Raw genomic sequence first — 21248 nt, 5'->3', positions numbered from 1 at the left:
ACATTCATGACAGAAACGTAGTTACTCGTTATACAAGGTTAATGTCAAACGCAGTCATGGACAATTCTGTATCTTTAATTCACCTCACTTGCATGTCTTTGGACTGTGGGAGGAAACCGGAGCTCCCGGAGGAAACCCACACAGACACAGGGAGAACATGCAAACTTTACACAAAAAGGACCCAGACCGCCCCACCTGGGGATCAAACCCAGGACCTTCTTGCTGTGAGGCGACAGTGCTACCCACTTAACCACCGTATAAAAAGAATCTAAAAGCACATATGGGGTGTGTTTGAAAACCTAGGGAGCTACATTGCTGTCTTACTGCCTACATAGGCAGCTGCCTAAGTAGATAGGATTCTAATAAGTCAACGACTTATAAGGCAGATTATTCAAACGCACTACTTAGACAGCGATAACATTGAGTTTCGCTTACTAAGCTAACACAGTTATCATCATTCCATTCAAACCCATGGGATGAGGTGGCACAACGCGCTAGCATGTCAAATAACATCTCCCTTTGTGTACCAAAAACGGTTAAACTGTTCCTGACAAGCCTGAACTTTGCCTGAAATAAATGCACTTGTGCAAGTTTATACAAATTAAAAATCAATGATAATTTATTTACATTTGAAAATAAGTTCGTTCTTTGCTTCACATCGTCCGCCATATTTGTTCTTTTTTTGTGAAAAAAGTCTGGGATTGCCTTCACCGCTAAGGAAGCATCAGATGATACCTCGTTCACCACTCAAAATACTGCTGAAATTTTAAGATACCTTACTAGGGAGGATATTAAGGCATCTAGAATTTCGAACAGCCTACTCCTCGGGAGCGCATAGGATGACGTAAAATGCTGTCTATGTAGAGAGATCACTAGGTTTTCGAACACACCCATAGACTGGTACAGGAGGCACTTTCCTCAATTCTGTCAGCAACACTAAAAACTTCTAAACACTTCTTTTCACCTCAGTATAGACAAATGAAAGATAAAAACGCTGTCTAATTTAGACTCTGCCAATGTCACGTAAAACAGAAAGACTTGGTGATATTTGTATTAAAAAAAGAACACCAGGACCAGGTGATTTAGTTTAGTCTGATCGATTGTACTGTAGATCTCATTTTAATTAGCACTCGCCCACATTTGTCGCTGGCAAAGTGTCTCATACTGATGTGAATAATGTAGCTGTAGTCAACCTTAGTTTAGGATCAAATTCTGGCTCTGGGATTTACGGTAACTAGTCCAGACTGGAAATATCCAGACTTTTTAATCAGCACTTTTAAATTCCTATTTTAAAGTAACGGTTCTATTTTCTAGAAGTTTCTAGAAGTGTATTTGTGGGATGAAAAGCTTTTGGGCTTTTTAGTGAATATTTGAATGATAATGATGGACAGTACTATTTAACACAACAGTCTTAAATCAACCATAGGTGTTAAAATGCTTTTGGATTTACAATAATTTCATACGCATCAGTATTTGTATACAGTTGTACTCTGTGAATGGGGTTACAGTGAGCGTGTTTGCATGTGAATTTGAGATGCTAAATTGTCCATGACTGTGTTTGACATTGAACTTGTGAACTGATGAAACTTGTGTAACGAGTAACTACCGTTCCTGTCATGAATGTAACCAAAGTGTAAAACATGATGTTTAAATCCTAATAAAAAAATAAACAAATAATAAACACTAGATTGTTGATCTGTCTTTATAACTGAAGCTCCTGCCATTTTTGCCAGAAGAATTAACCTTTTTCTAAATGACTCCAAACTTTTCCTTTGTTCATCCTGATGGACAAGATTGGCTGGGCTTAACATTTGCATACATGCCACCACGCATGATAGAATGTTAACTGCTTAATCATTTCTGAATGCACATATTATGTTTCTCCACATATTATTTTTTCCTTTAATTAGTCACTGTATTAACCCCCAGTGCTTCTAGTAGAAGCTGAACTGTGATATATGATGTGAATAAATTAATTGTGAGGTCTGAGCTAAATGCAGATGGACTGCTTGATGTCGAAGTGCAGATGAGCGAAACAAGATTCGACACTGATTGAATGAATCAGTGATGGAAAAATGGAAAGAAGGAAAAACATCATGCCAGGGTTAATGAGCAGAGAGAGATGAAACAGGGCAGGGCTACCATTTGATCTGACTTCTTGGATGCGAACTGGCAGGATGGTATTAATATAATGATCCTAAACGTGAACCATGATCCTTAGGAAGTGCTAAATCTTTATTGCCACGAAGTGGGAGGGGGTCTTCAGAAAATGTATTCATGCCCTATTTTGCTTGCATAGTTGCAGGGAAAGTTTAACCCCTCAAGAATTACCTGGATTTCTGCATCAATTAATCATAAAATATTGTCTGATCTGCCTAATATAAGAATACATTGTCACCAAACTAGTAATGCACTACTATACTTTTTACAGAATTACTGAACACATTAAACACTTAACAGTCCTGGATTGAAAGGTACACAAACTTAAGTAAAAAATCCTGGTAGAACCTACTTAGTTTAAATCATTTGCACAATTTTGAGGATGCATATACTAGATAGATAGATGGGTGGATGGATGGATACATAGATGGATGGATGGATGGATGGTTGGATGGATAGATGCACAGACAGACAGACAGACAGACAGATAGATAGCATTGCAGAAATCTCTATACTTCCAAAATGTTGAAAAGCTTTTTTATGTAACTGTATAGATTTATGAACAGTGTTTTGCATTTCTGTATGTGTCTTAGGGTGGCACGGTGGCTCAGTGGGTAGCACTGTCGCCTCACAGCATGTAAGTCCTGGGTTTGATTCCCAAGTGGTGTAGTCTGGGTCCTTTCTGTGTGGAGTTTGCATGTTTCCCCCGGGAGCTCTCGTTTTCTTCCCACAGTCCAAAGACATACAAGTGAGGTGAATTGGAGATACAAAATTGTCCATGACTGTGTTTGAATCTTGTGTAACGAGTAACTACCTGTCCTGTCATTAATGTAACCAAAATGTAAAACATGACGTTAAAATCCTAATAAATAAATAAATAAATAACTGTATGTGTGTTAGAAATGCAGGGTTTATTTTTAGCATCATGGTAATTCTATTAGGATGCAGAGGGCTGTGAACAGTAGCCTGGTACTTCTTTAGGCAGACAAGTGTGAGATATCAGATGAAGAAACTGCTCTAAGCAATGTTAGAAAGGTGTCAGGGTGTCAGAGCTCGGGTTAGACCAGGCCAAGCTTGGATAAATCATGTAAAGACATACCCTGTGGCTAAAGGAAAGGCCTTTATACCCACATGTCTACCACATGCTCACCACCAAACTATACCACCCACTGACAGAAACATAACAGTAATGCTGGTAATGCTGCTGAAAGCACTTCAAACAGAGAGAATAAGGCGGTCGTCCCTGAGTGCCTGTTTGTAGGTAACAATAAGCTGGCAAAGTTGACAGAATGTCATTGAAACTTGAGAAGATTTCAAATTGACGTCTTTGTGAGCCAAAGATGAGGCAGAACAAAACCTTTGAATGGCTCGCAAAGACATTACAAAGCAGAAAGGCGGGGATAAGAAGAAAATTGCCTTTAAGAATATCATAAAGAGGCATCATGCTGCTGCAGCCAAATTGAGAGCAGCGATGCCGAGCATGGCGTCACGCTGTCACAATCTCGGTTGAATGAAGCAATTTATACAAAGAGGAGTGTGAGTGGAAGTGGGCTGTATAGACGGAGCCTTGCTAAGTGCAACACCACAGCATGTAGTAGCATCAAGATTCAGTCTTACTCAACATCTGTGAATGTTTTAGATCTAATGTTTTCTAGACCCTTTAATTGCAAGGTTAAAGGTCTCGTAAAAAAGTATAGTATAGTAAGATTATCTGATGTTAAGACATCTGCTGTGTACATACGCCTGTAGCTTTAATAGTTGCAGCATGAACTGATATTTTACTGGATTTTCTGAATCTTTTCACAATATTATGTATTGTATATGGTCAAAGTTCCAAATTATTATTGCTCTCTATGCTTAGCTAGTTCTCTCACAAGGTTTGGCACAAAGGGGTGAGCCACAACCTATATTTACTCGCTTGGGTGAATCCTTTATACCCAGTCATGGTACCTTCACCTTTTCCAACTCACCTGCTTATTTTGGAACCTTTTAAAATGGTTTTACTTAGGTGCCCAGATGGCACAGTGGGATATTCCGTTAGCACACCACTGCTGAGATTCTGAACTCCTGGGTTCGAAACTCAGCATTGCCACTGGTCGGCTGGGCGCCATCTAGCGGGCATAATTGGCAGTGCCTTCAGAAGACACCGTTCTGCCAGGGCGGGATGACCGGACAATGTGGGTGATTGGCAGATAGAGAGGTGCCTGTGCAGAGTGCATAGGTGAAAAAGGGTTCCGCTAAGGGCTGTGCGAGGGTCAGAGGAGGCGTGAGCAGAAATATACCCACCTCGACTGCAATCAGGGATTCCCCAGCAGCATAAGACAAACTGACTACACTTAACTGGGAGAAAATGATTTTACAGTTTTACAGTCGTACTACAGTAAATGAACATGTGTGTCAGCCGTCATTCACATAATTAACCGCAAGTACAATCCCAGCCTTCAGAGTGTCAGACGATGTGGTCCCAGGTTAGGGTTGGGCGGTATGACGATATTACCGTATACCGCGGTATTCAAAAATGGTGACGGTATTTTTTAAATGTGAAGCGCCGAATTTCTGCTTCAGGTTTACCTTGAAAACTGAGACTTTAGGACATGCGCGCATCCACAGTGAGGGAGGGGTGGGAGGGGTGGGAGGGGTAGGCGGTTGGAGCTCGCTGATTGGCTGTGGGGTGCTCACACAGAGAGACGAGTGAAGAGCCACACTGGCTAGCATTAGCTGTGAGCTAATAAGCAGAAACTGAATAACGGCTCGTCTTTAAATTTTTCAAAATCAACATTTTTTATCAGTTCAACCGGAAATGAACACAAGCGCGTGCATGCGCGGACATGTACTTATTTACTAAATATATCTTCAGTGTAAATCGAGCACAAGTGTTGAGAAAAAGGAGCAAACAGTAATAATAACGTTACGCCCAATCCGCTGTTCTGACTCTTGTCTGCCATAGATTTTCCTGCCTATGTAAGAACTATTTTTTCCTAAATAAAAGCGCTATATTAAGAAAAAAGAACGTCTCACCTGTCGTGTAATGTGAATTATAAAATATATTGTCTGGCCCTTTAAGAAAGTGAAGCGCACTATAGGGCGTAGGGAGCGAGTGTGTAGGGAATAGATCGGATTTGTACCGTTTCCGTGCTCGAGTTGTTTTGCACTGAGCTTGTGTGACATTTAAAGTAGTGTTCTCATTAACCACTCAAATGTTTGGACTTTGAATTATTTTAACACTACTTTACATCACCGTCATCGCAACATGAACATTTACATTAATATTTTTTGTTACGGTATAGAACTTAATTCTGGATTACAGGCATAACTAATCGTACACGTTCATACACTTTTAAGAAATATCTGTAACTATAAACTAAGCAGTTAACTTTTGAAATATATTGAAGTGTTTAGCCTGCTATTATTCTGTTTTGTGTGGGCAGAGAGAGATTACAATGCCAAAATGTTATGTGTTAATGTTTGTGTTAAAGTGTAATTGATACACATGCATTTATACTTATGTGTATTTATTATAGATCAGATAAGATAAGCAATTACCCCGTATACCGCGGTATTTCCTGAAGACGGTATGACGGTATGAAAATCGGCAATATCGCCCAACCCTATCCCAGGTGTATGAATATTCCGAGAAAAAGAAAAGACGAAGGGATGGGAAGTTCTCTCATCTAATCAAAACAATGTCTACAGTGACATTTGAAACTCTGCGCTACCTACCGAAAGGCCTTGACTCTGCCACAGTGACATTTAGACCAAAAGAGAAACTTTGAATGTTAGATTATCCACTCTACATTGCATGCCATCAATCAAGTCAGAGTCTGAATCCTAAATGAGTAATTCAGGTAAGGTCTTGTGAAATACATTTCCTCACCCTAAGGTAGGTCTCATGATGATCAGGCTGGTGTAATTTGATCAATTATTCAAACAAAGATCTGCCTTTGGTTGATTGTACAAAAGGAATAAATCTTGATTACTATAAAGTGTGTCATTTTCAACCAATATTAATCTGGAATTCTGTTAAGGAATAAAAAATAATAAAATACTGTAGATCTAGAAACATCACTGCTTCTAACTATACATTATATTACGTTCATTTAATGCACTCACTCATGCAGCTACGAATATCCTAACAAAATGTAGCACAATGTGCAATCATTTACATTTTCAGCATTAAGCAGACACTTCAAAAGCGACCTACAGTACAGTGACAGTATATTGTCTAAACAACTGAAGGTTAAGGACCTTGCTCAAGGTCCCAACAGATACAACCTGGCAGAGGTGAGGCTTGAACCAGCAACCTTTTGATTACTAGTCCAGTACCTTAACCACTAGGTTACAACTGCCCTGGATATATACAACTGCCAATTGGATACAGATTTTAGCACTAGAAAGCTAATTAGTCTAGTCATATCAGTTCATTCTTCTTAATGTAATTTACACTACAGTATAATAGACAAACTGTTATACACTGATCAGCCATAACATTAAAACCACCTCCTTGTTTCTACACTCACTGTCCATTTTATCAGCTCTACTTACCATATAGAAGCACTATGTAATTCTACAATTACTGACTGTGGTCCATTTGTTTCTCTGCATGCTTTGTTAGCCCCCTTTCATGCTGTCCTTCAATGGTCAGGACTCTCCCAGGACCACTACAGAGTAGGTATTATTTGGGTGGTGGATCATTCTCAGCACTGCAGTGACACTGACATGGTGGTGGTGTGTTAGTGTGTGTTGTGCTGGTATGAGTGGATCAGATACAGCAGTGCTGATAGAGTTTTTAAACACCTCACTGTCACTGCTGGACTGAGAATAGTCCACCAACCAAAAATATCCAGCCAACAGCGCCCTGTGGGCAGCATCCTGTGACCATTGATGAAGGTCTAGAAGATGACCAACTCAAACAGCAGCAATAGATGATCGATCATCTCTGACTTTACATCTACAAGGTGAACCAACTGAGTGGACAGTAAGTGGACACGGTATTTAAAAACTCCAGCAGTGCTGCTGTGTCTGATCCACTCATACCAGCACAACACACACTAACACACCATCTCCATGTCAGTGTTACTGCAGTGCTAAGAATGATCCACCACCTAAATAATACCTGCTCTGTGGGGGTCCTGACCATTGAAGAACAGGGTGAAAGCAGGCTAAAAGTATGTAGAGAAACAGATGGACTACAGTCAGTAATTGTAGAACTACAAAGTGCTTCTATATGGTAAGTGGAGCTAATAAAATGGACAGTGAGAGTAGAAACAAGGAGGTGGTTTTAATGTGATGGCTGATCAGTGTATTTGCAACTGCCAGGTGTTAGAAACCTGCTTTAGAGCTCTAGCGTTTCCATGAATTTACAGTGATTTATCTCATCACAGGCAGAACACATCAAAATATTCCAGAACTATGATTTTGTGTGGGTGATGGCAACACACAGCTAGCAGGCCAACTAATTGTTTTAGTCAGGGGTAAGCTCCTGAGATTCTGAGATCAGTAGCTCGTACATGCTTGATTGATACTTGCTGGTTAGTTAGCTCACTCCAGTCAGGTGCATGTTAAAAATACACCCACAACATAAAAAGAAAAAAAACATACTGAAGATATAAAGTGTTTCTTGATTTTTGTAAACAAAGAAAGAGATTTTTGACCTATTTTTGTCTGCAGGGACAGCAACAGCATAAAGTATAACTCACCCACTCACGTTCAGGCTTTCACACAATAGATGTATTATTATAACAAAGTGGTGCATTAAATGTAGTTAATTAAATGTTAATTAAAATGTACATTTTCCCTTATAGTAAAAGGTTCAAGTTTGCCATATACACAATACGTCACAATAAGTAAACTTGTGTTTAATCCAGAATCCAGTTTCAGAGTCAAATACAGAAGAAGTGCTTTAATATTAAGTTAGGTGCTCAGGTGGCTCAGCGGTAAAACACTCTAGCACACCAGAGCTGACATTTCAAACTCGTCGGTTTGAAACTCAGCTCTGCCATCCGGCTGGGCTGGGCACCTACATAAACAACGATTGGCTGTTGTTCATACAGGGTGGGAGCCGGATAGTGACTCCTCATAACTGATGCAATTACGACATCTGCTGGCTGATTGATGCTGCCTGCACAGAGTAGAGGAATGACTCTCTGTACACAAGGCTGATCCGCATATGAACTCACCTCATGCAGGTGAAAAAATGCAGTCGGCTACGTGTGTCAGTCTCGCTCTCCTCAAACAGGACGAGGATCGGCATCAGTAGAAAGAATGAATAATGCAATTGGGTAATTGGATAAGCTCAAAGTCGGGAGAAAAAGGGGAGAAAATGCAGATACAAAAAAATATAATATATTAAGTTAACATCATTCGCAAAGTTTTGATTATTGACACTATTAGGGTGAAATGTCACACTTTATGTTGGCAGTACCCATCACGGTAATTACTATAATGATTGTCAACCCTTAAGTCTTAATAATTAAAACCTCCTTTAGTTTACAGACACTTTGCAAATAACAAAAAGCAGAAGTGAATAACTTAGTAAAGTAAATCATGGCATGTCTCTTCCTGTGAGAAGATAATTGACAATTAGAAAAATTTCAATTTCTTTTTATTATTTTTTTTCTTTTTTAAAGCTGCATAAAAATTATGCATTACCACTGATAAATTTGCAAAGACAATTTGTTGGTGAACAAATTGTCATTGTCATGTAAAGGTGTGGCCTCCTTATTAATTGTTAGTTTTTATAATTGACTATAGTCTGTCACCTTATGACTGTATTTGTACTAATCATTATAACTGGTCTGTGTTACCTTTTAATGCTAAATGCTCTTCCTCATCTCTTGTGCAGGCGCCTCCAATCAGCCGGCAGAGGTCATAATCGCATTCTGACAGAGAGAGACCCACATCCAGTTCTTTGTCCCACCCCCCAACTGAGCAACCAGCCAATCGTTGCTCATACAGCCGCCCAGCCTCGAACCGGGGAGGCAGAGCTGGATTCGAAACGATGTACTCAGATTCCAGCCCTGGTTGCATGTCTTTTTTACCGCTGCGCCACCTGAGCGGCTAACTGCTAAAGAAGTTAATGCTGTATACATATATACACGTATATATCAGTCAGCATATAACAAACTAATATGTTTTATGTAGGATTTTAACGTCATGTTTTACACACTTTGGTTACATTCATGACAAAAATGGTAGTTACTCGTTACACAGGGTTCATCAGTTCACAAGTTTAATGTCAAACACAGTCATGGACAATTTGGATCACCTTGGACTGCAAGGACCCGGACCGCCCCACCTAGGGATCAAACCCTGGACCTTTTTGCTGTCAGGTGACAGTGCTATCTACGAAGCCACCGTGCCACCCTGAATTAAAATAAATAGTGGCTGATTAGTGAAAATACATTTTGTAATTGTATAATAACAGCTATTAAAACAGCAATGCCAAAGTTTTTGTGTGTGTGTGTTCTTGCAGTGTCTCCATGTGTTCTGTTTCTCCTAATAAACATGCCACTTAATAGATTGGCTACCCCCCCCCCCCTCCCCTTAAGTGTGTGTAACCCTGAATGAGTTGATGTATGTGTAAGCTCCTGCAATGATCTGCCCAGTTTATTCTACACTCATGCTTACATGATAATGCTGTCCTTTGCTACATGCTAATATCACTTATTTTCACATGAAGCTTTATCTCTAAGACAGAAGCTGAGTCACAGGTCCTTCCATGCTAAACCATACCTTGAAAGTATGGATGTGAAAACAGGCTTTACCATATCAAACAGTTTTCAGACATGGTGCTCAACAACAGCTGACGCCCTCATTCTACCAGAGGCCAGCTTGACCTTTTCAGTATTCATTCCCTGATCGCATCAGTGGTCCCTTAGTCAGTCAGAGTGAGGGGAATTTGCAGGTGAGTGGTAGCACCTCAAAGTACTTGCTTTGGTCAGAAAGTGGGTAGGGAAGGTCAACAACCTTCAGGAGGCACCGGGCTTATCTGATCATTAAAATAAGACGTGGTCTCTGTGTGGGGTAAGGCCAGGTGCTAACACACCCTGTCTTCAAACATTCTTTAATGTCAGCTAATCTCATTGTTGGATATAATGGTGTTGTGAGTGGAATGGTAAGTAGTAAAGGTAAGGTTAACAGAGGAAAAAAAGGAAAATGAGAATGTATATACATGCCGAATAAGCAGAGGGAAACATGGATTGTATTTCCTGACTTAGGCTCGGTGTCTGACTGTTTAGGATTCTTATCTCTGAAAACTTCATCTAGCAGGAAGAAAGTGGATTAGATCATGAACCTGATGAACAAAACCACCTACAGTAGGGCAGTTGTAGCCTAGTGGTTAAGGTACTGGACTAGTAATTTAAAGGTTGTCACTGTTGGGCCCTTGAGCAAGGCCCTTAACCCTCAATTGCTTAGACAATACACCGATCAGCCCTAACATTAAAACCACCTCCTTGTTTCTACACTCACTGTCCATTTTATCAGATTCACTTATCATTTAGAAGCACTTTGTAGTCCATCTGTTTCTCTGCATACTTTGTTAGCCCCCTTTCATGCTGTTCTTCAATGGTCAGGACTCTCCCAGGACCACCACAGAGCAGGTATAATTTGGGTAGTGGATCATTCTCAGCACTGCAGTGACACTGACATGGTGGTGGTGTGTTAGTGTGTGTTGTGCTGGAATGAGTGGATCAGACACAGCAGCTCTGATGGAGTTTTTAAACACCTCACTGTCACTGCTGGACTGAGAATAGTCCACCAACCAAAAATATCCAGCCAACAGCGTCCTGTGGGTAGCATCTTGTGACCACTGATGAAGGTCTAGATGATCACCAACTCAAACAGCAGCAATAGATGAGCGATCGTCTCTGACTTTACATGTACAAGGTGGACCAACTAGGTAGGAGTGTCTAATAGAGTGGACAGTGAGTGGACATGGTATTTAAAAAACTCTAGCAGCGCTGCTGTGTCTCATACCAGCACAACACACACTAACACACCACCACCATGTCAGTGTCACTGCAGTGCTGAGAATGATCCACCACCTAAATAATACCTGCTCTGTGGTGGTCCTGTGGGGGTCCTGACCATTGAAGAACAGGGTGAAAGCAGGCTAAAAAGATATGTAGAGAAACAGATGGACTACAGTCAGTAATTGTAGAACTACAAAGTGCTTCTATATGGTAAGTGGAACTGATCGGTGTATACTGTCACAGTACTGTAAGTCGCTTTGGAAAAAAAGCGTCTGCTAAATGTTGAAAATGGAAATGTAAACTACACTATCTACAGTAATTGCTTTTCTTGATGGTGATTAAAAATGCATTATGGGATGCAGTCATTTTCTCTTTATATATAATGAACAATCTTGCTTGTTTTTAGTCTTGCCTTTTTCCTGCTGTCTCTTTTTCTTTGGTGTTTTTGTTATGAGAGTCTAATGCACGAGTTCCTAAGCGTGGAAACCTGAGTTGGAGTATCAGCAGTGCGACTGGCCTGTTTTGGCTCAGCAAACACAACTAACTGGCCATGACTGAGAAATCTAAATGTACACATGGTGTCTTAGGCCTTTGTACATAACATATGAACAAAACCATAAACCGATATGTTTAAAGAAAACAAATTAATGTATGACAAATATTCAGACCAAACAAAGTAATTACATCAATTACTATTTACCGCAGTACTTTTAGCAAAGCTGAAATGAATTGCTGCTAAGCTCATTATTGCTTACTGTGGACATTTTGAAGCCATAATTGCAAGGCCAATGCAATTTGATGGCATTGCAGTGTGTATCTGTGTGTGTGTGTGTGTGTGTGTGTGTGTGTGTTCCTGTGTGTGTGTCTGTCAATAATTACCACAGTACTTTTTGCACTGTCGTTGTTGCAATTACAGCTTCAAAATGTTTACAGCTTTTTTGCTTATGCCAGGTTCACACTACACTTCAAGTCATCAGGTCGCTGTGCAGTTCACAATACACAACTGGATCTCTTGTAATCGGGAGTCTTTCAAGTCGTTGTGTATTTCTCTGGTCTCCCAAACTACGTTTTGTCACGAAAACAAACGCGAGAAGTGAAGAGGAGTTTAATGATACCACATCCAAAAATGCACGTCAACAAGTAGTGAGCGATCAAAGTTGTTTGTGCGCTGATGTGCAGCGTAAAATCAAATCGAAAAATAAATGAATCCGAGTGGATTTGGCAACGCAACCAGCAGGGATTGTTTTTTTCTGTAGCGAGTTGGAGGTTAATAAATATTTTTTTGTAATGCAGTGTTGGTATTATGGTTTGGCGTGGACGATAAGTTCACACATATTGTAAAGCTTAACTATACTATTATACGAAACTATAATATTCCCCTCACCATACTCATTGCCAGTTGCAACCGACTGATCCAGATATTCAACATTCTAGATATCTCTCCTCAGCCGAGCCCTAGACGAGCCACTCGGATCGAGTTGTTGAGTAGTTCACACACAGCGATTAAGAGCCCAGTTTCGATCGCCGAGAGAACGCCGAGTTGCTCCTCAGCTGCCACATCTTGCGGTGACCAAAATCGTGTAGTGTGAACTAGGCATTATTTACACTTATTTGTAGGGATGTAACTATGCACCACAAGACAGTTAAAAATTGGTGCACATGTGCCACGATTCGAATCGGTTATTCATTTAAGATGAATCGATATTCACTTTAAACAGCACAAAGCACTGGCGCTATTCACCTCGCCTGGTTGACGTCACTACAGGGTTGCCAGGTTCGAAATTTCCAGCCAAATTAATTTATGTGAGGATATTTTTTTTTATTTGTATTATTCATTTATTTTTACAATGTTGGATTTGTTTTAAAATTTCATTTAAGTTTTTTTTACACAATAAGCATTATTTGGCATAGTTTGTACGTACCTCAGAAATAAAAGGACATACATTATTTAAATAAATAAAAGATAAGCACAAATACAGTATTTTATTTTATTTTTTAAAGAGAAATAATAAAAGGAAACTTTGTCATAATTTGTCTTCAATTTCATTTTGTTTGTTTTGTTTGGTGTCAAAATGCCAAATTTATACTATATATATATATATATATATATTTATATATATATATATATATATATATATATATATATATATATATATATATATATATATATAATGTATATCTACATTTTTACTGTACTCCTTTACCACAGACACGGCCTCATAACACAAGAGATGTACCGGTTTCTCTTCTTAAAGCACAAACTTGTATTCACTTTCCCATCTTTCATTAAATTACCAAAATTCCCTACTGCTTCAATTCTCTCTTCTTGTACATTTTGGAATTATTTGTAAATATTTCTCAACATCACTTGTTGGAAAACTGCCTCAGTTAAAGGCTGATGTGGAAACACTGCCATATAGTGGCGAGATGCGGTCACTTTGCGGGTCACAAAACGGCATGCATTGTGGAAGATGCAGTTTATGTACATTTTGACAGTGTATTTAATCGTGGACAATTCAGTATCTTCAATTCACCTCACTTGCGTGTCATTGGACTGTAAGAGGAAACCACAGCTCCCGGAGGAAACCCACGCAGACACGGGGAGAACATGCAAACTCCACACAGAAAGGACCCAGACGACTGCACCTAGAGATCAAACCCAGGACCTTCTTGCTGTGAGGCGACCCACCGGTGCTACCCACCGTGCTGCCCGCAAATATTACTCAATGTACATTGTTCTCAGTTAAAGAAACACAGTTTAACATAATTATTATTATTTGTAGTAGTACTACTAGTAGTATCAACAGTAGTATAAGCAGTAGTAGCATCTGTGTTTTAATGAAAATAACTTGTATGAGACTTATGCTCAACTCTGACTCACTGTAGGAAAGGAAACATGAGAAATTGAGTAAGAACGGTTTCTGCCTGATGGGCAGTATTAAAGAGAAGCTGCATGGTTTGATTGATTCAGTGAGTAAGATGAGTAAATTGCCCTCCTACCTTACAACCTTACAGAACTGTGTATGTGTAAGTAGGTGTGTGTGTGTGTGTGTGTGTGTTTGTGTAAGCATGTGAGTGAAGGTGTGTTAGTGTATGTTTAAAGGAATAGAAAGGACCTGAGGGCCAATGTCATCTGACGGCATTGCAGTATTGTGTGTGTGTGTGTGTGTGTGCGTGTGTGTTTTTAAAAATGTAGAAAGTGCTTTAACCTACAGGCCAATGCCATCTGATGACATTGCTCAGTGTGTGTGTGTGTGTGTGTGTGTGTGTGTGTGTGTGTGTGCTTGGTTGCATGGGTGCTTTGGCCCACGCATTAGAAGTAATCTTCACACACTGCTCACACCCTCCCTCCACAGGAACACACAAACGCAGTACAGTAATACAACACGTTGGAACTGTGAGCTGTTGAGGTGACAAACCAACGTTGCCACATTTACCTTCCCAGAATCCTCAGACCTAACAGTTTCTGATCCCAAGTCCCACTTTCTAGTTGGGAACAACATGAGTTATCTTGAAGCCAAGTTACTGTGATAAATGCTTCACCTCTAAATGTCTTGTGAGGATTGGCTGAATAATCATGACAGTGGGTCTGTCTGAAAACCAAGTGAGCTCTGTATATAGATGCATTTTACAACATCCTATGAGCTCCCAGTAGAAGTCTGTCTAAATTCTTAGATGCCTTAAAATGCTCCCTACTAAGGTGCCTTATTTCAAAACTATATTCTGAGGAAATGATGAGGGAGCATCTGCAAATTGCAAATATGGTGGACGAATGCAGAGCAACGAACGAACTTCTTTTCACTCACTCAATCACTTTCTCAACTGCTTATCCAACTAGGGTCGCGGGGGGTGGTGGTGGTGGTGCTGGAGCCTATCCCAGCTTTTCAATGGGCGCAAGGCACACAGGAACACCCTGGACAGGGCACCAGTCCATCGCAGGGCAGACACACATATGCACTCACCTATAGGGCAATTCAGTGTCTCCAATTAACCTGACTGCATGTTTTTGGACTGTGGGAGGAAACCGGAGCTCCCGAAGGAAACCCACGCAGACACGGGGTGAACATGCAAACTCCGCACAGAAAGGACCCGGACCGCCTCGCCTGGGGATCAAACCCAGGACCTTCTTGCTGTGAGGCGACAGTGCTACCCACCGAGCCACCGTGCCGCCCAACTTCTTTAAATTCTCGTTGGTTTTTAATTTGTATAAAGGTGTACAAGTGTAATTTTTTTTTTGCAAATTCAGGCTTGGTAGTAACAATTGAACCATTTTCGGTACACAGAGTGGGTTGTGCTGCTTCAGCCAATTGGTTTGAATGGCCTGATGCTAACTGTGTTAGCTTATTAAGCGAAAACTGTGTGACGTAATCACCATAATCACTGCATAAGTAGAGCGCCCAATAACCTGCCATAAATAGTTCAATGTCTCTATTTAGGCAGCTGCCTAGATAGGCAGTAGGCAGCAAAGCAGCTCACTAGGTTTTTAGACAGACCCAAAAATTATTTTACAGTGTACAGTACAGTATATCTTATTCGATCTCATCAGTGTCAGGTTGTAGCATTGCTACACATAGTGAAGCTAGTATTTTAACTACATTTCCCAAAATCAAGGGGTCACACCACAACTTTATGAATTAATTATCTTTTACTTCACAGTGATTGGCTGGGAGTCCATCTCCAAGAGTCAGCTCCCTGATTCCAGTCACCGAGAACGTCATCCAAAAAACCTTTGGAGTCAATTCTAGGTATTCAAGCAAAGTGAATTTAGCAACCGAGTGTTTCAGTCAAGAATTACACCTCCCAATGCTATACTAGTATACCATACTATACTATACACTTACCATATAGAAGCACTTTGTAGTTCTACAATTACTGACTGTAGTCCATCTGTTACTCTGCATTCTTTGTTAGCCACCTTTCATGCTGTTCTTCAATGGTCAGGACTCTCCCAGGACCACTACAGAGCAGGTATTATTTAGGTGGTGGATGATTCTCAGAACTGCAGTGACAATGACATGGTGGTGGTGTGTTAGTGTGTGTTGTGCTGGTATGAGTGGATCCGACACAGCAGCGCTGCTGGAGTATTTTTTAAATACCATGTCCACTCACTGTCCACTCTATCAGACACTGCTACCTAGTTGGTCCACCTTGTAGATGTAAAGTCAGAGACGATCGCTCAACTATTTTGCTATTTGAGTTGGTCATCTTCTAGACCTTCATCAGTGGTCAAAAGATGCTGCCCACGTGGCGCTGTGGGCCGGATATTTTTGGTTGGTGGACTATTCTCAGTCTAGCAGTGACAGTGAGGTGTTTAAAAACTCCAGCAATGCTGTTGTGTCTAATCCACTTATACCAGCACAACACACACTAACACACCACCACCATGTCAGTGTCATTGCAGTGCTGGGAATGATCCACCACCTAAATAATACCTACTCTGTAGTGGTACTGTGGGGATCCTGACCACTGAGGAACAGGGTGAAAGCAGGCTTAAAAAGTATGCAGAGAAACTGATGGACTACAGTCAGTAATTGTAGAACTACAAAGTGCTTCTATATGGTAAGTGACTGATAAAATGGACAGTAAGCGTACAAACAAGGAGGTGGTTTTAATGTTATGGCTGATTGGTGTGCCTTACACTAATACTTGGTATGACCCCCTTACACTATTCGGAATAGCGTCAAATCTTTGAAACATGGGTGCATTAAGGTGTTGGAAAATGTTCAGTTAATTGCATAACGTAACTGCGTCATCCTTTATGCTGTGATGTTCATCTCCAGTTTTATCACGTCTCAAGGAGGCTCAACTGAATTCAGATCTAGCTACTGGAAAGGCCATTGAAATAAATGAAACTCACTGCATGGTCATGGAACCAGTTTGAAATGACTTGTGACATGTGCAATGTGACATGGCCCATTAACATGTGGTTATAAAGCATCCACATGGTCAGAACCAATAACTGGTATGACTCGGTATAATACTCAAATACGCTGCAGCATTTAAGCATTTCCCACACTGTTACACTACCATCTGCACAGCAGTAACAATTACTCAGACCAGGCCACCTTTTCCAATCATAAATGATCCAGTTTTGTTCAGCCTGTTCTTGGCTGACATGAGTGGAACCCAATGTGTTCTTCTGCAGTTGTAGACCATCTGTCATGAGGTCTGACGTGTTGTGAATTCTGAGATGCTTTGTTCTGACCATGGGTGTAAATAATAGGAATTTAAGCTACCCAGACCTTCATATAAGCTCAAACCAGTCTGCCCATTGTTCTCTGTCCTCTCTCACCAACAAGTCCATTCTGGCTACAGAAATTTCCACTTACTAGATTGTTATTTGTTATTTTTTTATCTAAAAGACAGTTGTGTGTGAACATCCCAGCAGTTACTGACAAACCAGCTCTTCTGGTACCATAAACCAAGTCATAGTCATCAAATTGTTCTGAATTACATCAACAGAAGCTCTCAAGTCTGTATGATAGATAGACAGACAGATAGACAGATAGATAGACAGGCAGACAGAAAGATAGATACACAGACAGATAGGCAGACATACATGCAGATAGATAGATAGATAGATAGATAGATAGATAGATAGATAGATAGATAGATAGATAGATAGATAGACAGACAGACAGATAGACAGAGACAGACAGACAAATAGATAGACAAATAGATAGACATATATATATATATATACCGTATATATATATATATATATATATATATATATATATATATATATATATATACATACATATATAGAAAGATTAGATAGATAGATAGATAGATAGATAGATAGATAGATAGATAGATAGATAGATAGATAGACAGACACAGACAAATAGATAGACAAATAGATAGACATATATATATATATATACCATATATATATATATATATATATATATATATATATATATATATATATACATACATATATAGAAAGATTAGATAGATAGATAGATAGATAGATAGATAGATAGATAGATAGATAGATAGATAGATAGATAGATAGATAGATAGACAAACAAACAAACATACAGATAGATAGAAAGACATGCAGATAGACAGAGACAGACAGACAGACAGATAGATAGATAGATAGATAGATAGATAGATAGATAGATAGAAAAATGATAGATAGATAGATAGATAGATAGATAGATAGATAGATAGATAGATAGATAGATAGATAGATAGATAGATAGATAGATAGATAGATAGACATGCAGCTAGACAGGCAGACAGACAGACACACATAACTTTATAAATCCTGAAGTGAATTAAGGATTTTACGTGTTTTACTGTTACCTGACTGGCTGATTACCAGAATGATCAAATTATTTGTTCTTGTTTAGTGCTTAAATGTAAATGTATCATGTAATGAAGTAAATCTTATTATGGTCTGTTTTGTAAAAACTGCTTTAGAAAGTGTAGCAGAATTCACACTAGCAGATTATTTTACTGATTCATAATACATAAAATATTTCAGCACAATCTTTTATTGTGTACTTTTGTTTCAAGATCACAACCCCTACTCAGCTTTGTACCGGTTTATTTTACCAGTATACAGAGCGTTTAAAGAGAGCCTCCTGGCTTCCATGCAGTTCTGAGTGGGTAGTAGTTCACTGGGAAGAGGAATGTGTACCCACATTAAGCGCTTATTTATTTCAGAGTTTGTGGGCAAATATCATCCATATATTTATAACCCACTAAACTGTTTGCAATGAAAAACGCTTTAGTGATTGTTTGAATTTTAGGTCTTCGGGGACCTATGCATGTGAAGCCAGCTCTTGGTTTGAATTTCAAATATATTTCAATGCTCAAAATTCAGCCCTAACGTCCCCTCACAGGGACAAAGTGGCTTCTTTCAGAGAGGAGCCGTGTGCTTAAAAATGAATTCTGGGTAAAATGTTTCAATTGTTTTTAAAGCAAATCCATTATGAGCTAAAAGATTATGACCACCTTGTTTCTACACTCACTGTCCATTTTATCAGCTCCACTAACCATATAGAAGCACTTTGTAGTTCAACAATTACTGACTGTAGTCCATCTATTTCTCTGCATACTTTTTTAGCCTGCTTTCACACCTTTAATGGTTAGGACCACTACACCACTACATACCACTACAGAGTAGGCATTATTTAGGTGGTGGATCATTCTCAGCACTGCAATGACAATGACATGGTGGTGGTGTGTTAGTGTGTGTTGTGCTGGTATGAGCGGATAAGACACAGCAGTGCTGCTGGAGTTTTTAAACGCCATGTCCACTCACTGTCCACTCTATTAGACACTCCTACCTAGTTGGTCCACCTTGTAGATGTAAAGTCAGAGAAGATCACTCATCTATTGCTGCTGTTTGAGTTAGTCATCTTCTAGACCTTCATCAGTGGTCACAGGCCGCTGCCCACAGGGTGCGGTTGGCTGGATATTTTTGGTTGGTGGTCTATTCTGAGCCCAGCATTGACAGTGAGATGTTTAAAAACTCCTTCAGCATCACTGTGTCTTATCCACTCATACCAGCACAACACACACTAACACACCACCACCATGTCAGTGTCACTGCAGTGCTGAGAATGATCCACCACCTAAATAATACCTGCTCTGTAGTGGTCCTGGGAGAGTCCTGACTATTGAAGAACAGCATCAAAGAGGGCAAACAAAGCATCTAGAGAAACAGATGGACTACAGTCAGTAATTGTAAAACTACAAAGTGCTTCTATATGGTAAGTGGAGCTGATAAAATGGACAGTGTGTGGAGAAACAAGGAGGTGGTTTTAATGTTAAGGCTGATATTAAGTGTATATATCAATTCAGCTGGTAAGAAAATGTAATAACTCACACAAACAAGGGGAATCACAAAAAAAAAAGAATAAAAAATCATAAGCTGCAATTTTTTCATTATTTTACTCCCTTCTAAATTAAATTACCTTTTTTTTCTTTACTTCCTTATTTCTGTGCAAACATATTTATAAGGCGTACTCTACTACTCAAAGCTTTACGAACCAAATCAATATTTTCAATAGGAATAATTACACTAATGGCCCTCATTCACGGCTTTCCATCAGATTTCTGTGGTAAATATGGGAGTCTATTTAGGAACCCAAACATAAATGAATAGAAGGAAAATTGAAAAATGCGTTAGGCTTCCATCAAGCATTTTCCATCATGGCTTTTTGTGATGCACGTCATTGTAACTGAATTAACATTTGAATTGAATTTTATATGCAGACATTACGTACACAATGGTTCTATAATTTGGCAGGTGGAACGAATTTTAATACTTTTATTTATATAAGTCTTTGAATTTTTACAAACCAGTTAAAGAAGGGTCAAAATGACAGGGACATTTTGTAAAACGCTATAGCTATAAAAACAAGAATCTGTGGAACAGGGCTGGGCTATGGGCGCGCCTCGCTCTAGAAAAAACGAGTTGCGCACCCCACAAACCTGCAGGGTGGGAAATTGAATCCATTGTGTAGATATTTAATCAAGGTAGAATAACACTGTGGCTGAAAAGCCACTGACTAAACAGGGGGACAATCAAACAGAAGTTACAAATGAAATACAACCCCAAATCAGAAAAAGTTGGGACAGTATGGAAAATGCAAATAAAATAAAAACACAGTGTTCCTTACATTTACTTTGACTTTTATTTGATTGTAGACAGTTTTAACAGTTACATATTTCATGTTTTGTCTGCTCAACTTCATTTCATTTGTTAATATACCTCCATTTCTGCATTTCAGGCCTGCAACACATTCCAAAACAAGTTGGGACGGGGGCAATTTAGTGCTAGTAATGAGGTGAAAAAACTATTAAATAATGATGTGATTCCAAACAGGTGATTGTAATCATGGTTTGGTACAACAGCAGCATCCAGAAAAGGCTGAGTCTTTGATGAGTAAAGACGGAGGCAAGATTATTTCAGCATAACAATGTCAAGCCTTTCTGCATACGCTGCAACAGCATGGCTTTATAGAGTGCATGTGCTTGACTTGCCTGCCTGCAGTCCAGGTTTAAAAGTGTAATTTATAGAAACGGTAATAAAGGTCAGTGGCAGACATGCCTCTGCTCCAACTTTTTAGTGTGTTTCTATATGTGTATGTA

General features: G+C 39.5%; 1 long non-coding RNA gene across 1 annotated transcript; it reads left to right on the top strand.

The window, feature by feature from the left end:
* The first annotated feature begins 6357 nt into the window (after positions 1–6357).
* LOC134316271 (uncharacterized) lies at positions 6358–9605 on the top strand. Its single transcript, XR_010013070.1, has 2 exons — positions 6358–6441; positions 9002–9605. It is a non-coding gene; the product is annotated as an uncharacterized LOC134316271 (long non-coding RNA).
* Positions 9606–21248: the final 11643 nt, after the last annotated feature.

The sequence above is a fragment of the Trichomycterus rosablanca genome, chromosome 6 (genome assembly GCF_030014385.1).
Source record: "Trichomycterus rosablanca isolate fTriRos1 chromosome 6, fTriRos1.hap1, whole genome shotgun sequence".
In the NCBI taxonomy this organism is placed as follows: domain Eukaryota; kingdom Metazoa; phylum Chordata; class Actinopteri; order Siluriformes; family Trichomycteridae; genus Trichomycterus; species Trichomycterus rosablanca.
Note: the sequence above shows the minus strand (reverse complement) of the source record. Positions and strands in the feature narration are given on the sequence as shown.